This window comes from Amphiura filiformis, chromosome 18 (genome assembly GCF_039555335.1).
Source record: "Amphiura filiformis chromosome 18, Afil_fr2py, whole genome shotgun sequence".
Taxonomy (NCBI): domain Eukaryota; kingdom Metazoa; phylum Echinodermata; class Ophiuroidea; order Amphilepidida; family Amphiuridae; genus Amphiura; species Amphiura filiformis.
Genome location: NC_092645.1, coordinates 38,116,821 through 38,131,984, shown reverse-complemented (window position 1 = coordinate 38,131,984; position 15,164 = coordinate 38,116,821). Strand labels below are relative to the sequence as shown.

The 15,164-nt window shown below is 35.8% G+C and overlaps 1 long non-coding RNA gene across 1 annotated transcript; it reads left to right on the top strand.

Moving 5' to 3' along the window:
- Positions 1 to 238: 238 nt before the first annotated feature.
- Positions 239 to 14,960, top strand: LOC140138668 (uncharacterized). The gene is made up of 3 exons (XR_011857036.1): positions 239 to 359; positions 10,591 to 10,713; positions 14,842 to 14,960. It is a non-coding gene; the product is annotated as an uncharacterized lncRNA (long non-coding RNA).
- Positions 14,961 to 15,164: the final 204 nt, after the last annotated feature.

The following is a 15,164-nucleotide window of genomic DNA, read 5'->3' as shown; positions in this document are numbered from 1 at the left end:
TTTGTGATGTTACACAAGGAAGTCGTATGTTATAGTCATCAAATTGACAAGGCATTACTGCAAAACCAAGTATGTGTCTTGCACGACGTCCTTGTGCTCATCAGGAATTGTACCAACATTTCTTGTATCCACCTGTTAAGAGCTGTTAACACTCACTTTTAATTGACACTTACCAATTAAGCATCTGATGTATCCAAATACAAGTAATTATTATAAATCTCATCTCATAACTACAGGTCTAACAAATGTGACATGCGGTGGGTTTCTTTGTACCAGTGGAAACTGCATACCAGGTACATACGTATGTGATGGAGACAATGATTGTGGCGACTACTCGGATGAGCAATCTTGTTACACTGGTAAGTTACAAATTGAAATTATTGAGATTTTGCACCTGAAACGACTAAAAAATAATTTTCATAATAGTATATTTCCTATCGTTATCATGGTTATGTCTACACTGTAGTACATGAGCAGCAACCTCAAAAAAATGACTTCGTTCACCCCCCACTACATACAAGGTTTGACACAATAGGTAGTTAGTATGGACCCTCTAGATCACTGCTAGGTAGGTAGTGGACTCAAATTGTGGTATCACTTTTTTTTTACAGGTCATTTTATGTATGGACGTATAATCGCATAAAATCACACAAAAAAAGGACAAAATTAAGGGGTAGGGGAGATATAAACTCCAAGAACTCAACTTTTACTCGTGATTTTGAATTCATTTTGGTATCAATATGTAGCTAAATGATTTTCCTAACTTTCTAGTATTATTTTTTAAACAAAAACTGGTTTCATTTGACCATATTTGGAAGTATATAGTCCATAAATGAGTGGTAATCTGATTTTTTAAAACCATATGTGTAAAGTTTGACATTGGCCTCAAATCTCACAACTATACCACTTTATATTTTCAAAATTGATTCAGTTTCCATTTTTAATTTTTTAATTTAAATTTTAATGTTTTATTTTGTTTTTAATGTTAAGCATATCAAGGGAAACATTATTGTAACAGTTCCAATAATTATAATATGTATGAGTTCGTTGGGGTGTCTGTGGGACGAGGTGTGTGGGGGTGCTGGGTGTACATAGGGTATGTGTGGGGGCGACGGGATGAATGTGTGTGTACATGTCTTAATATGTCACTTCACTGCACCAACTTCCATTTACAAAATCCGTTTAACGTTTCCATTGATGTGAATATTTATGTGTAGGACTTGAGTAACCACTGGGAAAAAGACAAAAAATGTTTAAAAAAACCAAACAAAACCAACAAAAACTGATGTTGATTTCCCTCGTATATCAGCATAACATAGAAAAATATTAAGGGGTAGGGGAAAATAAATCATCAGAACTCAATATTTTACTCATGATATTGACTTCATCTTGGTATTGATTCTATTCAATTAAATTCAATATGTATATCTAATTGATTGTTCTAACTTTTTTGTATTATTTTAAAGCAAAGCAACCATTAGTTGTCAGGTAGATACACAGAAACTGTGAGAAAAGGGTACGTTTTCTATGTCTAACAGCGTACATATGACAATATTAAGGGGTAGGGGAAATATAAACTGCCATAACTCAACTTTTACTCATGAAAATGAATTCATCTTGGTATCAAAATGTATCTAAGTGATTGTTCTAACTTTCTAGTATCATTTTAAAGCAAAGCAACCATTAGTTGTCAGAAAGATATACAGAAACTGTGAGGAAAAGGTAACTTTTCAATGTCTAACAGCGTGAAGATGACAATATTACGGGGTATGGGAAATGTAAACTGTCATAACTCAACTTTTACTCATGAAATTGAATTCATCTTGGTATCAAAATATATCCAAGTTATTGGTCTAGCTTTCTAGTATTATTTTAAAGCAAAGCGACCATTATTTGTCAGGCAGATACAGAAACTGTGAGGAAAAGGTAAATTTTCTGTCTAACAGCGTAAAATGACAATATTAAGGGGTAGGGGAAATTTGTAACTGCCATAACTCAACTTTTACTCATGAAAATGAATTCATCTTAGTATCAAAATGTATCTAAAGCGACCATTATTTGTCAGGTAGATACACAGTATTTGTGAGGAAAAGGTAACTATTCTATGTCTAACAGCATAAATAAATATGACAATATTAAGGGGTAGGGGAAATATAAACTGCCACAACTCAACTTTTACTCATGAAAATGAATTCATCTTGGTATCAAAATGTATTTAAGGGATGGGGTAATTTATTTTTAAATTGAGGAGAAATGGGATGATTTTGGTATGTTTGCTGTGATTGTTTGCCTAGCAATATTGATCACAAGTACATAGTTGATGGTGCATATCAAGGACCAAACTCTATAGTTTTATATTTGAGCATGATCACTTCTGTAAGGTCATGGGAAATTATTTAAATCGGCTTTTATATTTGATGTTGCATATCGGCTCACGCACTTTTTTTTTGTACCCAGTATTTCACAAAGTCCCTGTACTCTGATGACCCTATGACTTGTTGCTGGTATGTTGAACACTTTAAACAAATAATTATAGTACTTACCTCCTACTTTAGGAACGTGCATATGCCTTAATGTATGTCGACCATGTCAACAACCCAGTGTAGTTTTACATGGTTGGAAAAGTCTATTTCTTTTCGCTATTTTGCCAATCAAAATTCATAAATTGTCCAACTTTATTGACAAAAAAACCCATTCCGGCAGCAAGGAAACACAAATTTATGCATGTGTATTCAGTGCGTCCTTTGCGTTTAAATAGTTCAGTTTATTGTCAAGTTGTGCTTCTATACGCCATATTTACGGAATTGATGATACGAGCTGATACGGAATTTTTGAACCCAAATTCCTTGAAATATACATTACCTTTTCAACTTCTCGCCACGAAATTGGATTCATAAGAAGGTCAAATACAAGCCTTCCACTATGGCTGCTATCATCATCTCGATTGGTGTCTTGTGTTAGAATTATTCCATATTTTGCTGGTAGAAGTTCAATGAAACACTCCATAATTCATGACTCCTGTCACTTGTGTTATAAACTCGATGTGTTTACTATATTGTCGCTCCGGGTCCGCGACTAATCGCAGGGACCGGTCTATTAGCTATTCTATACACTTTTCAATAGCCTTATTGTGATGTTCGGGAGTTTTAAAAGCCGAGCCATGAACAAAATATAATGCGAGCACCCGGGGGGCATCAACTTTAGAAGTGACGGTATGTGCCTGTCAATATATGCCCCTCTTTTGAAGTCGACTATACCCGATGACCATGCACCTTCAGTTTTCAAAATATTATACCCAATGACCCCTTTCAGTGGCTCCAGAACCGCCGGGGCCTGGGGGGCCCGGCCCCTCAATAATTTTGGTGGGGGGCCCAAGTACCCTAGAGCCCCCCAATAAATTGAGGTAAAATTCATAATTTTCGGGTAAAATTCATAATTTTAGGGTAAAATTCATACATTTTCGGGTAAAATTCATAATTTTAGGGTAAAATTCATAAATTTTCGGGTAAAATTCATAATTTTAGGGTAAAATTCATAATTTTAGGGTCAGATTCATTAAGGTAAAATATATTATTTTAGGATATAATACAAAATGTAAGGTACAATTCATGTAAAAATGTATGCATTTCAAAAGCTCCCGCACCCACCCCCTTCAGCGTTTCGCGCCTCGGAGGAGGCCACAAATTTTGAGCCCCCCAATATTCAAAATCTTCCGGAGCCTCTCCCTTTTTCATTTTGATTGTACATAATGACCCCATTTTTTTAAATAAAAAAAACCAACGTTTTGTACTGATATGCCCCTACTTCGCGACGCTTGTAGCCACATACCCATCAATTCTAAAGTTGAGTGCCCCGGGGCGAGCGCATACTGCGGGCCAATGAACAATGAGATAGCGGCTTTTCTGATATCGCTTTGAGGAACTGTTGAAGTATAAATCAGCCAACGAGTAGGAGGAGCACAAACAACAGCTAAAATTCATATTCCAGCAGCTTTGAGTTTTTTAATGACGAGTTATTATATGGTAGAATAGGAGTTAGAGCAGAGTGAGGTATTTGGGATATGGGAATATGTTTGAAGTCGACATGGTCGATGGCTTGTGGATTTGTGGATGTGGGTGCTACGCGGTGTGTGGGTGTGTGTGTGTATTAAGGATTGCGGGGTAAGGAGTTAGAAGTGAGAGTTAGGATTCAGAGAGTCATGGGTTAAGATTTGGGGTTATAGGGCTAGGTTTAGGATTAAAGCTTAGGTTATAAGTTAGTGAAGTTTAGGGTATAGAACAAAATTACTGGGTTTTGGACTAATGACCTCAAGAATATCGGCGTGTAACCCATAACTTACTGACACTGTCTTGAATATTAATTAAGTTTTATCCTAATTCGTAGTCTGTATTCCATAGTGGCGTATAGTGGGGCGCCGCGAATAAACAACTTTTCGAGAAAATCGGGTTTGAAGAAATGCCAATTTAAAACTATCGAGTTGTGTAAATCAGACATTCATTATATGTTGTAAATGAGGTGAAATTTCTGTAGTAAACTAAATAGATTTTATTGTTATATATTTTTCAAAAGAAATAAATACATACTATTGCTGGCAAGCTGAAAATAAAAAGCACAAAACTATACGTCACTATGGAAAACAAACAAAACGCAATACCCTATCCTAACGTTAACCTTACGCCACCTCGGTCGCCGTGTAATCCCTATGGCGTTACTTTTCGTCGTTTGTATTCCAGAGTGGCGTATAGGTCCGATACGTGTACGCCACTATGACATACAATGTTTTTCATTTTTGCCGATATTTCTTAATTATAAAATGTGTATACAAAGTGGCGTATGGTCGATACGCCACTATGGAATACACAAAATGTCACTTTGTAACTATACGCCACATCTAATTAATTAATTACTTATTAATTAGCTAGTTTTGACTGATGAGACTTAGAAAAATGAAAAAGATTATCATTAAAAACATATGTGCCAATTTTCAAAAAGATGACCAAAAATCACTGTACGCCACTATGGAATACAGCCGACGAATTGTGAACAAAAAGAAAGACCTTCATATATTCGACGTTATAACCCCTGAACTAAGCTTCGTAGAACTATGACAATTGTCTTTTTTTTAATTCTTAGCGATGAGAGGAACAATTTGAGATTACAACATTACAACATGATAGGATCATTCTTTAGTATTGGCCCCATTATGACCTTCAACCCCCCTACCGGACAACTAATGGCTTAATTGCTTTTAAAATAATACTAGAAAGTTAGAACTATCAAATAGCTACATATTGATACCAAAATGAATTCACTTTCATCAGTAAAATTTGAGTTTTGGTGATTTGTATGTCCCCTACCCCTTAATATTGTCATATTTACGCTGTTAGACATGGAATATCAACATTTTTCTCATATTGTATGTTTAACTACCTGACAACTAATGGTTTAATTGCTTTTAAAATAATGCCTGAAAATGAGAACAATCAAATAGCTACATATTGATACCAAAATGGAATTCATTTTTGTCAGTGAAACCTGTGTTTTGGTGATTTGTATGTCCCCTTACCCCTTAATATTGTCATATTTTACGCTGTTAGGCATTGAATATTAACATGTTCATACATTTTATGTCTATCTACCGGGCAACTAATGGCTTAATTGCTTTTAAAATAATACTAGGAACTATCAAATAGCTACATATTGATACCAAAATGAATTCATTTTCATCAGTAAAACTTGAGTTTGGTGATTTGTATGTCACCTACCCCTTAATATTGTCATATGTTATGCTGTTAGACATGGAATATCAACATTTTTCTCATATTGTATGTTTAACTACCTGATAACTAATGACCCATTCCATGTCAACTCCAGGGATGTGCACCGCAGCACCTCTTCAATTTTTTTCTTTTTCTGTGTGGTGGTAGATATTGATGAGAAAGTAAAATTCCGAAAATTTGAGCTTCATACTCCATTTCGTTTTCCTGTGGCATCAATTTGAAATTTAGGGGGGTCAGCGTAAAAAATGTGTCGCAACGCGAAAGACAACGTTTGGAGGTCCATAAATGTATAAAGGGAACCATTTACAACTTTGAAAAGTATGTATTCTGGGGTACTTATTTGTGTAGAATTCAAATCTGGCATCAGAAAACTTGTAACTCCTTTACTTTAAAAGATATAGGGCCCTCAAAATGGCTTCAACACATCAGTAAGGTTTGCATTCTCCATAGAGTTGTACACATTTTTGATTTCGCATGTATAATGACTTATGTACAACTCTATGGAGAATGCAAACCTTACTGATGTGTTGAAGCCATCGAGTCCCAAAGCCAATATCTCTCAGAAATGTTGTCCAAGGACATATTTTCAACATACCTGAAGTTGATGGTGGATCAAAATGCCTGACATTGGTTTTCAGGGGGGTCAAAATGTACAAAAAATGTACAATTGGGGTTTTGCATGGGTAATATCTCAGCTAAAAATATTCTAATAGGCTCAATATTGGATAAGAGTAATGTCCTACCAAAGGGCTCTGACTGGCAAAAAAATGGACAATAAAATTATTTTTACTTTTGGAGTTTTGACCCCCCAAAGTTGGTCCCGGATGGACGAAGTTGCATTTTGAGGGCCCTATATCTTTTAAAGTAAAGGAGTTACAAGTTTTCTGATGCCAGATTTGAATTCTACACAAATAAGTACCCCAGGATACATACTTTTCAAAGTTGTAAATGGTTCCCTTTATACATTTATGGACCTCCAAACATCGTCTTTCGCGTTGCGACACATTTTTTACGCTGACCCCTCTAAATTTCAAATTGATGCCACGGGAAAACGAAATGGAGTATGAAGCTCAAATTTTCGGGATTTTACTTTCTCATCAATATCTATCACCTGGAGTTGACATGGAATGGGCCTAATGGTTTAATTGCTTTTAAAATAATGCCAGAAAATGAGAACAATCAAATAGCTACATATTGATACCAAAATGGAATTCATTTTCATCCGTAAAACTTGTTGTTGGTGATTTGTATGTCCCCTATCCCTTAATATTGTCATATTTTACGCTGTTAGACATGGAATATTAACATGTTCGTATATTTTATGTCTATCTACCTCACAACTAATGCTTTAATTGCTTTTAAATAATACTAGAAAGTTAGAACTATCAATTAATTACATATTGTTACTAAAATGAATTCATTTTCATCAGTAAAACTTGAGTTTTGGTGATTTGAATGTCCCCTACACCTTAATAATTATTGTCATATTTTACGGTACTACACATGAAAAATTGACATTTTTAAGCATTTTATGTCTTTCCAGCTAACAATTAATGGTTATTTTGCTTTAAAAGATTACAACAACCAAATAACTATATATTAATGCCAAAATGAATGAATTATAATAAATAAATGTCGAGTTACGTTGGTTTGTACGTCCCCTAACCTGTAATATTGTCAAACTTTACGCTGTTACAAATTGGAAAATTAACATTTTTATCATATTTTATGTCTATCTTATGGTTTTTCTGTTAAAAATAATACTGGAAAGTTAGAGCAATCAAGTAGCTACATGTTGATACCAAAATGAATTCATTATTATGAGTAAAGGTTGAGTTATGGTGGTTTTTATTTCCCCTGCCCTTAATAATGCCATATTTGACATGGTTATACATAGAAAAGTAACCTTTTCTCACATTTTATGGCTATCTACCTGACAATTAATGTTTGCTTTGCTTTAAAATAATACTAACACGTTTGAACAATCAATTAGCTACATATTAATTCCAAAATGAATTCATTATCATGAGTTGAAGTTGAGTTTGGTTTATATTTCCCCTACCCCTTAATATTGTTACACACGCTGCTACATGTGGAAAAGTAACAATTTTTTTTACATTTTCAGTCTATTTTCCTGACAAACAGCGGTTGATCTCACCCCACACATATAAATATTCAATATAATACATGAATGGCAACTTACCAAACAAATTTTGTTAATAGAACTTATATAGTTCAGCCGAGTGACATATTAAGACATGTAAAACACCCCAACCCTGAACCCTATACACACCCCCCACCCACCCCCACATACCCCCCCCCCCCCAAACCCACACAACACAAACCAACATGCAAGCAAACATGCACATACATAAATATTTGAACCAGAACATCAAAGTTTGCCTAGATATGCTTGGTATTAAAAACAAAATTAAAAATGGAAACTTAATTAATTTTGAAAATAGAAATCGGCACAATAGTAAAATTTGAAGCAATGCAACAAAAACATCCACCCTACGCATTGTTGTGAAAAATCTGATTTTTCACTAGTGTATGGACTGGCCACTTCAAATCATGATCAAATGAAACCTAGGTTTGCTTTCAAATAATACCAGGCAGTTAGAACAATCAATTAGCTACATATTCATACCAAAATAAATTCATTATTATGAGTAAAAGTTGAGTTCTTGGAGTTTATATTTCCCCTACCCCTTAATTTTGTCCTATTTTTGGTGATTTTATGCGATTATACGTCCATACATAAAATGACCTGTAAAAAAAAAAGTGATACCACAATTTGAGTCCATTACCTACCTAGCAGTGATCTAGAGGGTCCATACTAACTACCTATGGTGTCAAACCTTGTATGTAGTGGGGGGGTGGTGAACCAAGTCCTTATTTTAGGCCCCCTGTGGGATCTTGCTCCTGGACTACTGTAAAGTAATATAATATTTCTAATTATTTCAGTATTGAAAAAATACTTTTTACAATTTTACAATAACTGTGTGAGAATCATTATTTTTTAAATTATGTTTTATTATGTTTTTCTTATAAGAATGTTAAACAAACGTCGCCATGACCTTAATATAACGTATTATATAAGCAGACATTAATGTTATTAAAACGTTTTGACCAAAAACAAAACTTTTTAAACACATTTACTGGATCTATTAGTATATCAAATATGCTATTTTTTAGAATCATAGAGATTTGAGCAGTTTGTACATAACAAACGACAAACAGGTTGGAATGTCATCAAATATCTTCTAATCTTTGTCTTACTGTGGGGGGGGGGGGGCTAAGTTATGCAACCCCCACATCTTTTATTCTAATGCACTAAAGGCTTCAAATAAGCGCTTCATTCAACTTAGATTATTCGTATATCCATTCCACGAGGTTAGTTTAACAAAACATTACTTACCAGAGGAGGTTAGTTTAACAAAACATTACTTACCAGAGGAGGTTAGTTTAACAAAACATTACTTACCAGAGGAGGTTAGTTTAACAAAACATTACTTACCAGAGGAGGTTAGTTTAACAAAACATTACTTACCAGAGGAGGTTAGTTTAACAAAACATTACTTACCAGAGTATATGTGACACGATCTGGTCCAAGGAGGGCAAATGCTACAAAGATAAAATTGAGATAAGGCAAAAATACGGAGTTAAAAAAAAACAAAAACAAAAATATATATCAGACAATAGACATTACATACCTTGAAAACTTAGGAACAAGTATGGTTGACATTTGGTATTTTTAGTATATAATAGCCGAATGTTTGTAAAATGAAATAATATTAGTTACTCAATTTTCAATAATGCCTTCTTTAGCCTTCTATGGACCAAATCGTGTCACATATTGGGTTTGGCATAAAATTCCACAAAGTGCAAAATCATATTGTTTCGCAATTCAGCAACCTTTAATAAGAAATCTACAGGGAATGGCAACATAAGTGTTCCAACGATTACGCGACTGAAAAAGACTTCAAATCTACCACTAAAAATGGAACGATAATTAATGACAGAAAGAATTATATAAATACATGGATGGTAAATAAATTAACTAAAATTCCATACCATCCACGCACGACGCTCTAGTCGTAAGTTATAGCCATCAAATTGACAAGGTATTACTGCAAAACCGAGCATGTGTCTGGTACGACGTTCCTGTGCTCATCAGGAATTGTACCAACATTTCTTGTATCCACCTGATCAGAGCACCAACAATTTCTGAACACCCCCTTTTAATTGACACTTATGAATTAGAGAATAAATGATAGATTTTGTCTTTTGCCTATCAATATCGTGTCATAATGGATGGGCTGGCCAATATTTTGAGTAGTGGATGCCGGCGCAGCCGGTATCCACTACGATAACAATATTGGCCAGCCCATCCATTATGACACGATATTGGATAGGCAAAAGACAAAATCCTATCATTTATTCTCATTCTTATTCAGTTTTAATGTAATTTTTGCGAGAAAACTGCCCTTTTTCAGAAAAAAATAAAGTTACTTTTGTGAGGACATCCCCGTTGTTTTAAATGAACGAAACCATCACGAACATCTAAGCCGCCGAATCGCGTTCTTAGTTCTCGCACGTGTATTACGCGAACGCATTATCTCGCGATCATTGAGGAGCAACAAGCGTGCCCTGACTAATATCACTATCAACTATTGTGAGATATTATACACCTGAAAACCAATCAAATTACGTGAATTCTTTACAAGACGCACCCATTGAATAAGAATTAAGCATCTGATGTATCGAAATACAAGTAATTATTATAAATCTCACCTCATAACTACAGGTTTAACAAATGCTACATGCGGTGGGTTTCTTTGTTCCAGTGGAAACTGCATACCTGAGACATTCGTATGTGATGGAGACAATGATTGTGGCGACTACTCGGATGAGCAATCTTGTCATTTTGGTAAGTTAAAAATTGAAGTTCAATGTCATTATTTTGCACCTAAAACGCCCAAAACAGCATGTTCTTTTTTAATTAGTATATTTCCTATCGTTTACGTGGTTATGTCTACACTGTAAAGTAGTATAACATTTCTAATTATTTCAGTATTAGTTGGGTCCAGAATGGAAGTCCCGTTCTCGGGTCTTCTACAAGAAGTTTTGAAGATGTTTTTTATAGATTTGAGGACGCTGAATACAATGAGAGGGTCTGACCCATCGAAAAGTGTGGGGAACTCTCGCTAGAGGGCGTTTTTCAAAATGGCCGCCAAAATCCCTTAAAATCGCCATAACTTGGTCAGAGAAGCACCCAGCAGCACGATTCTGATGTCTATACCCACGTTTTCAGGGTCAAGGAATCCAATAGAGTCATTTACAACAGCCTAGGACCTATCATTTCAAGATGGCTGCCAACATTTCAAAATGGCCGCCAGTGAAAATTAATTTGGCTATATCTCGGGTGCAGAAAGTCCTAGAAGTATGATTCTGGTGTCTATACCCATGTTTAGAGGGTCTAGAAATCCATTGGACTAATCTAGCACAGCACAGGACCTTAAAATTCCAAGATGGCCACCAAAATTTAAAAATAACCCCACTAAAATGCAGAATTTTGCCTATATCTTCAATCTTTTCTGTGGTTTAGACGGCCTTATCTGGGGTTTACGATCCTTACCTGGGGCTAAGATGCCTTAACCTTAGCATAACGCAGTCTAAACCCCAGATAAGGTATCTTAACCCCAGATAAGGCGCCGTAACCCCAGATTAAGGAACGTAAACCCAGATAAAGCAGTCCAAATCCCAAATAAGGCGCCTTAACCCTGAATAAGGAACATAAACCACATCTAAACCCCACGAAAGGTGCCTTTACTCTAGATAAGGGTCATAAACCCCAGATAAGGCATCTAAACCCAAGATAAGGCGCCTTAACCCCAGATAAGGCAGCTACATCCCAGATAAGGTGCCGTAACTTCAGATGAGGTACGTAAAAATTGTGCTGATCATTTTCATTTTTTGAAATTCACGATATAATATAAATTTTATAACAAATTATTAAAATTTGATATTAAATATCAATTTTTAATCATTTGCCATAAAATGTGTATTACATTGCGAATTTCGAAAAATCCAATTGTTTTTGATATCAGAAGGACATTCTTTGTATTCAGAATGCAATTCGATATGTCTGATGTGCTCTAATGTCCCACAATAAATACTGTCCAAACGTTCATACCCCACCCCTTAATATATCATATAATATAACCTGATATTTAAATGTTACTAAAATGAATGTTTAATAAATAATTTTTAGAATCATAGAGATGTTGAGCAGTTTATACGAGGGTCATTCAAAAAGTTCTACCTCCATCACTACATCTCTGATTTCTTGATTACAGTGTGATTTTTTTTAAAGATGTGTTGGTTTTAGTGAATACAGATTTGGTACGTCAAAAATGGACTGAAAAGAAGTGATAATTTTGATTAAAATGGTCGCCAACATCTATGTGGAAATCTTAACAGATTTATTTCTGAAAATGATTAAATTGCTTTATTTTTGTTAAAATAACTTAATCAATATACAATGAATGCAGATAGTACAGTTCCACTGGGTATCGTGAATTTCGCGCAACAAAACCGATACATGTTCAGAATAGCCATCGTGTTTACCCCTTTTCATTTGTTTTTTACTTCGATCGGATCAGCACTTGTAGGTTCAAGTTATATTAATTGGTTCATAAGTTAAAATCAAATAAGTCTTATGCACAGTTATTATATTTTGTTATCATATACAAGGTTATTAACAAACTGTTAATCTTATTTCCATGTTAAAATGCATCGAGTGCTTAAAAAGGACGTAATTAAAAATTACCCTTAAACGTGGTCTGGTCGAAATCTGGCAAAATATCACTAACATGTGTGTGTCTGTTGAACCCTTCGATGTTTTCTTCTCATATAAAACATGTTTCGTTTTGTTTTGAAGTCCCAAGGCAAGTCAAGGAGCTCAAATAGGTCCAACGTGTTTATCCTGGATAATCAGTTAGACAAACACATCTTGAAAACATTTTATGGACATTATCCAAAGTGACTATATGATGCTTACTAAACTTTTGACTTCATTTTTTTAACCGTTTCCGACGTACTAAATCTGTATTCGCTTTAATCAATTATCTTAACAACCAAAATCACATTTTAATCAAATAACTTTTATGTTGCAGCGTAGATTCAAGCGTATAATCATGGCTAATTTCAATTGAAGACCCTAGTGGAAGAATGACTCAACGACCATTTTGGCGAAAATGAGTTATTGGTGCTTTTGAAGTCATTCAAACTACCGTGGTATTTCGCATATGTCCATTTCCTCAAAAGTGTACAACAAGATCCTTCTGAACAGGATCCGACCTCACATTGATCCTTTACTGAGAAGCAAGTAGGCTGGCCATAGATTAGGTCGCAGCGGTGCTCAGCAAAACACATTTTGAGGACGATCATGGCAGGCTTCATGGAGTGCCAACTTCCCTTGTCAGTCACTTTTGTGGGCTTCGAAAGTGCCATCAACAGGTCCGTCATGTTTTCAGTGTTGCGGCAATATGGAATACCAAATGTTGTGGTCAAGGCCATCCAAGTGCTCTACAACGACTCCAATAGTGCCGTTATGGTAGATGGAAGTATCTCAGAGCCTTTCCAAGTAACAACTGGAGTGCTTCATGGTGCTGATGTGTTGGCACCATTCCTGTTCATTATCCTGATAGACTACCTTCTGAGGATATCAACTTCTGGAATTGACGCTGGAATTGTTACCTACCCACGTCGGTCAAGCAGGAATCCTGCTAGGATACTGAATGACCTGAATTTTGCTGATTATATTGCTCTGTTGGAATCTTCCATAGCCCAGGCCCAGTCACAGCTTACTAGGACTGCAACTGCAGCAGAAGATCTAGGCCTTGTCATCAGCGCACCTAAGACAGAATATATGACTGCATACTGTAACACCCAACCGGCACTTGAAGTCTATGGTAGTACCATCGACTATATCACATACTTCAAGTACTTGGATTCCAAGATGGGCTCTAGTGTTGGATACCTAAAAAGAAGAAAAACACTAGTCTGGGCAGCTTAATGGAAGCTGGAACGCCTTTGGAGAAACCCATACCTGCCAACTGAAACAAAAAATCACGATGTTTGAGACAACTTGTGTTACTGTCTTTCTGTAGGGGTGCGAGTCATGGGTAATCACCAAGGACCTTGAAAACAAGATCAATGCCTTTGAAACATCTTGCTACAGAGTCATGTTAAACACCAAGCGTGTGGATCGGATTCCAAATGAAACCATCTACAAACTGACAGGCCAACACCACTCCACTGGTTGCCAGAGACAAGATTCATCAACTCAAATTTCTCGGCCATATACACTGCATCTTGAAGACGGCGAACCTGTGAAAGAATATGCCCTTTATATTCCACTACACGGGAAGAGGAAACCGGGACGGCCACGTGCAATGTACTTACAGAATGTACAGCACCTCCTGGGAGATTCTGCTGCCAAACAGAATCATTTCGCTTGCCCAAGATCGCAATAGTTGGAGCAAGCTTACCGTGCGTGTAGTGCATTCAATGCCAAATCCACGACGATGCTGCAGTTTGTATTGATACCTCCTCGTATACCCATGATAGTACCAAAACTAGTTAACCCCGTTTTAGTCCGCAAATGTGCCCGGCCCCTGCCTACTGTTCATCCTCCCTGAGGTCACAAACACAATTCCGAACACTCCCTGTTGGTTGACACTTTTGAATTAACCATCTGATGTGTCTAAATATGTGACCATCCACCTCAACTGAGCCCGGATGTCGCCAGTGCCACTATTGAGATATGCGCCATTGAACTTAACAATAAACAATAGGAAACAAAGGATTTATTGACTGTTTATTGATTTTTCACTACTTAAATGTCAAGTAGTATAGACATGATATACATCATTTTAAAGCTAATTCAAGCAGAATATTTTGGTTGAATATCTCAAAAATGATGATTGGCGACTTCAGGTTGTGCTGGATGGTCACATATATGTAATTGTTATAAATCTCGCTAAAACTACAGGTCTAACAAATGTGACATGCGAGGGTTATCTTTGTCCCAGTGGAAACTGCATACCTGAGACATGCGTATGTGATGGAGACAATGATTGTGGCGACTACTCGGATGAGCAATCTTGTTCCAGTGGTAAGTTACAATATGAAAATCAAAAACGCCCCAAAAACATTGTCTTATTTAATTAATGTATTTCCTCTCGTTATCATGGTTATGTATAGATTGTAAAGCATTGTAACATTTCTAATTATTTCAGTATTGACAAATTAAATCAATTTACAATGTTCCCTTGCTCTTGTATCCACCTGTTCAGAGTACCAAAACCTTTTAAA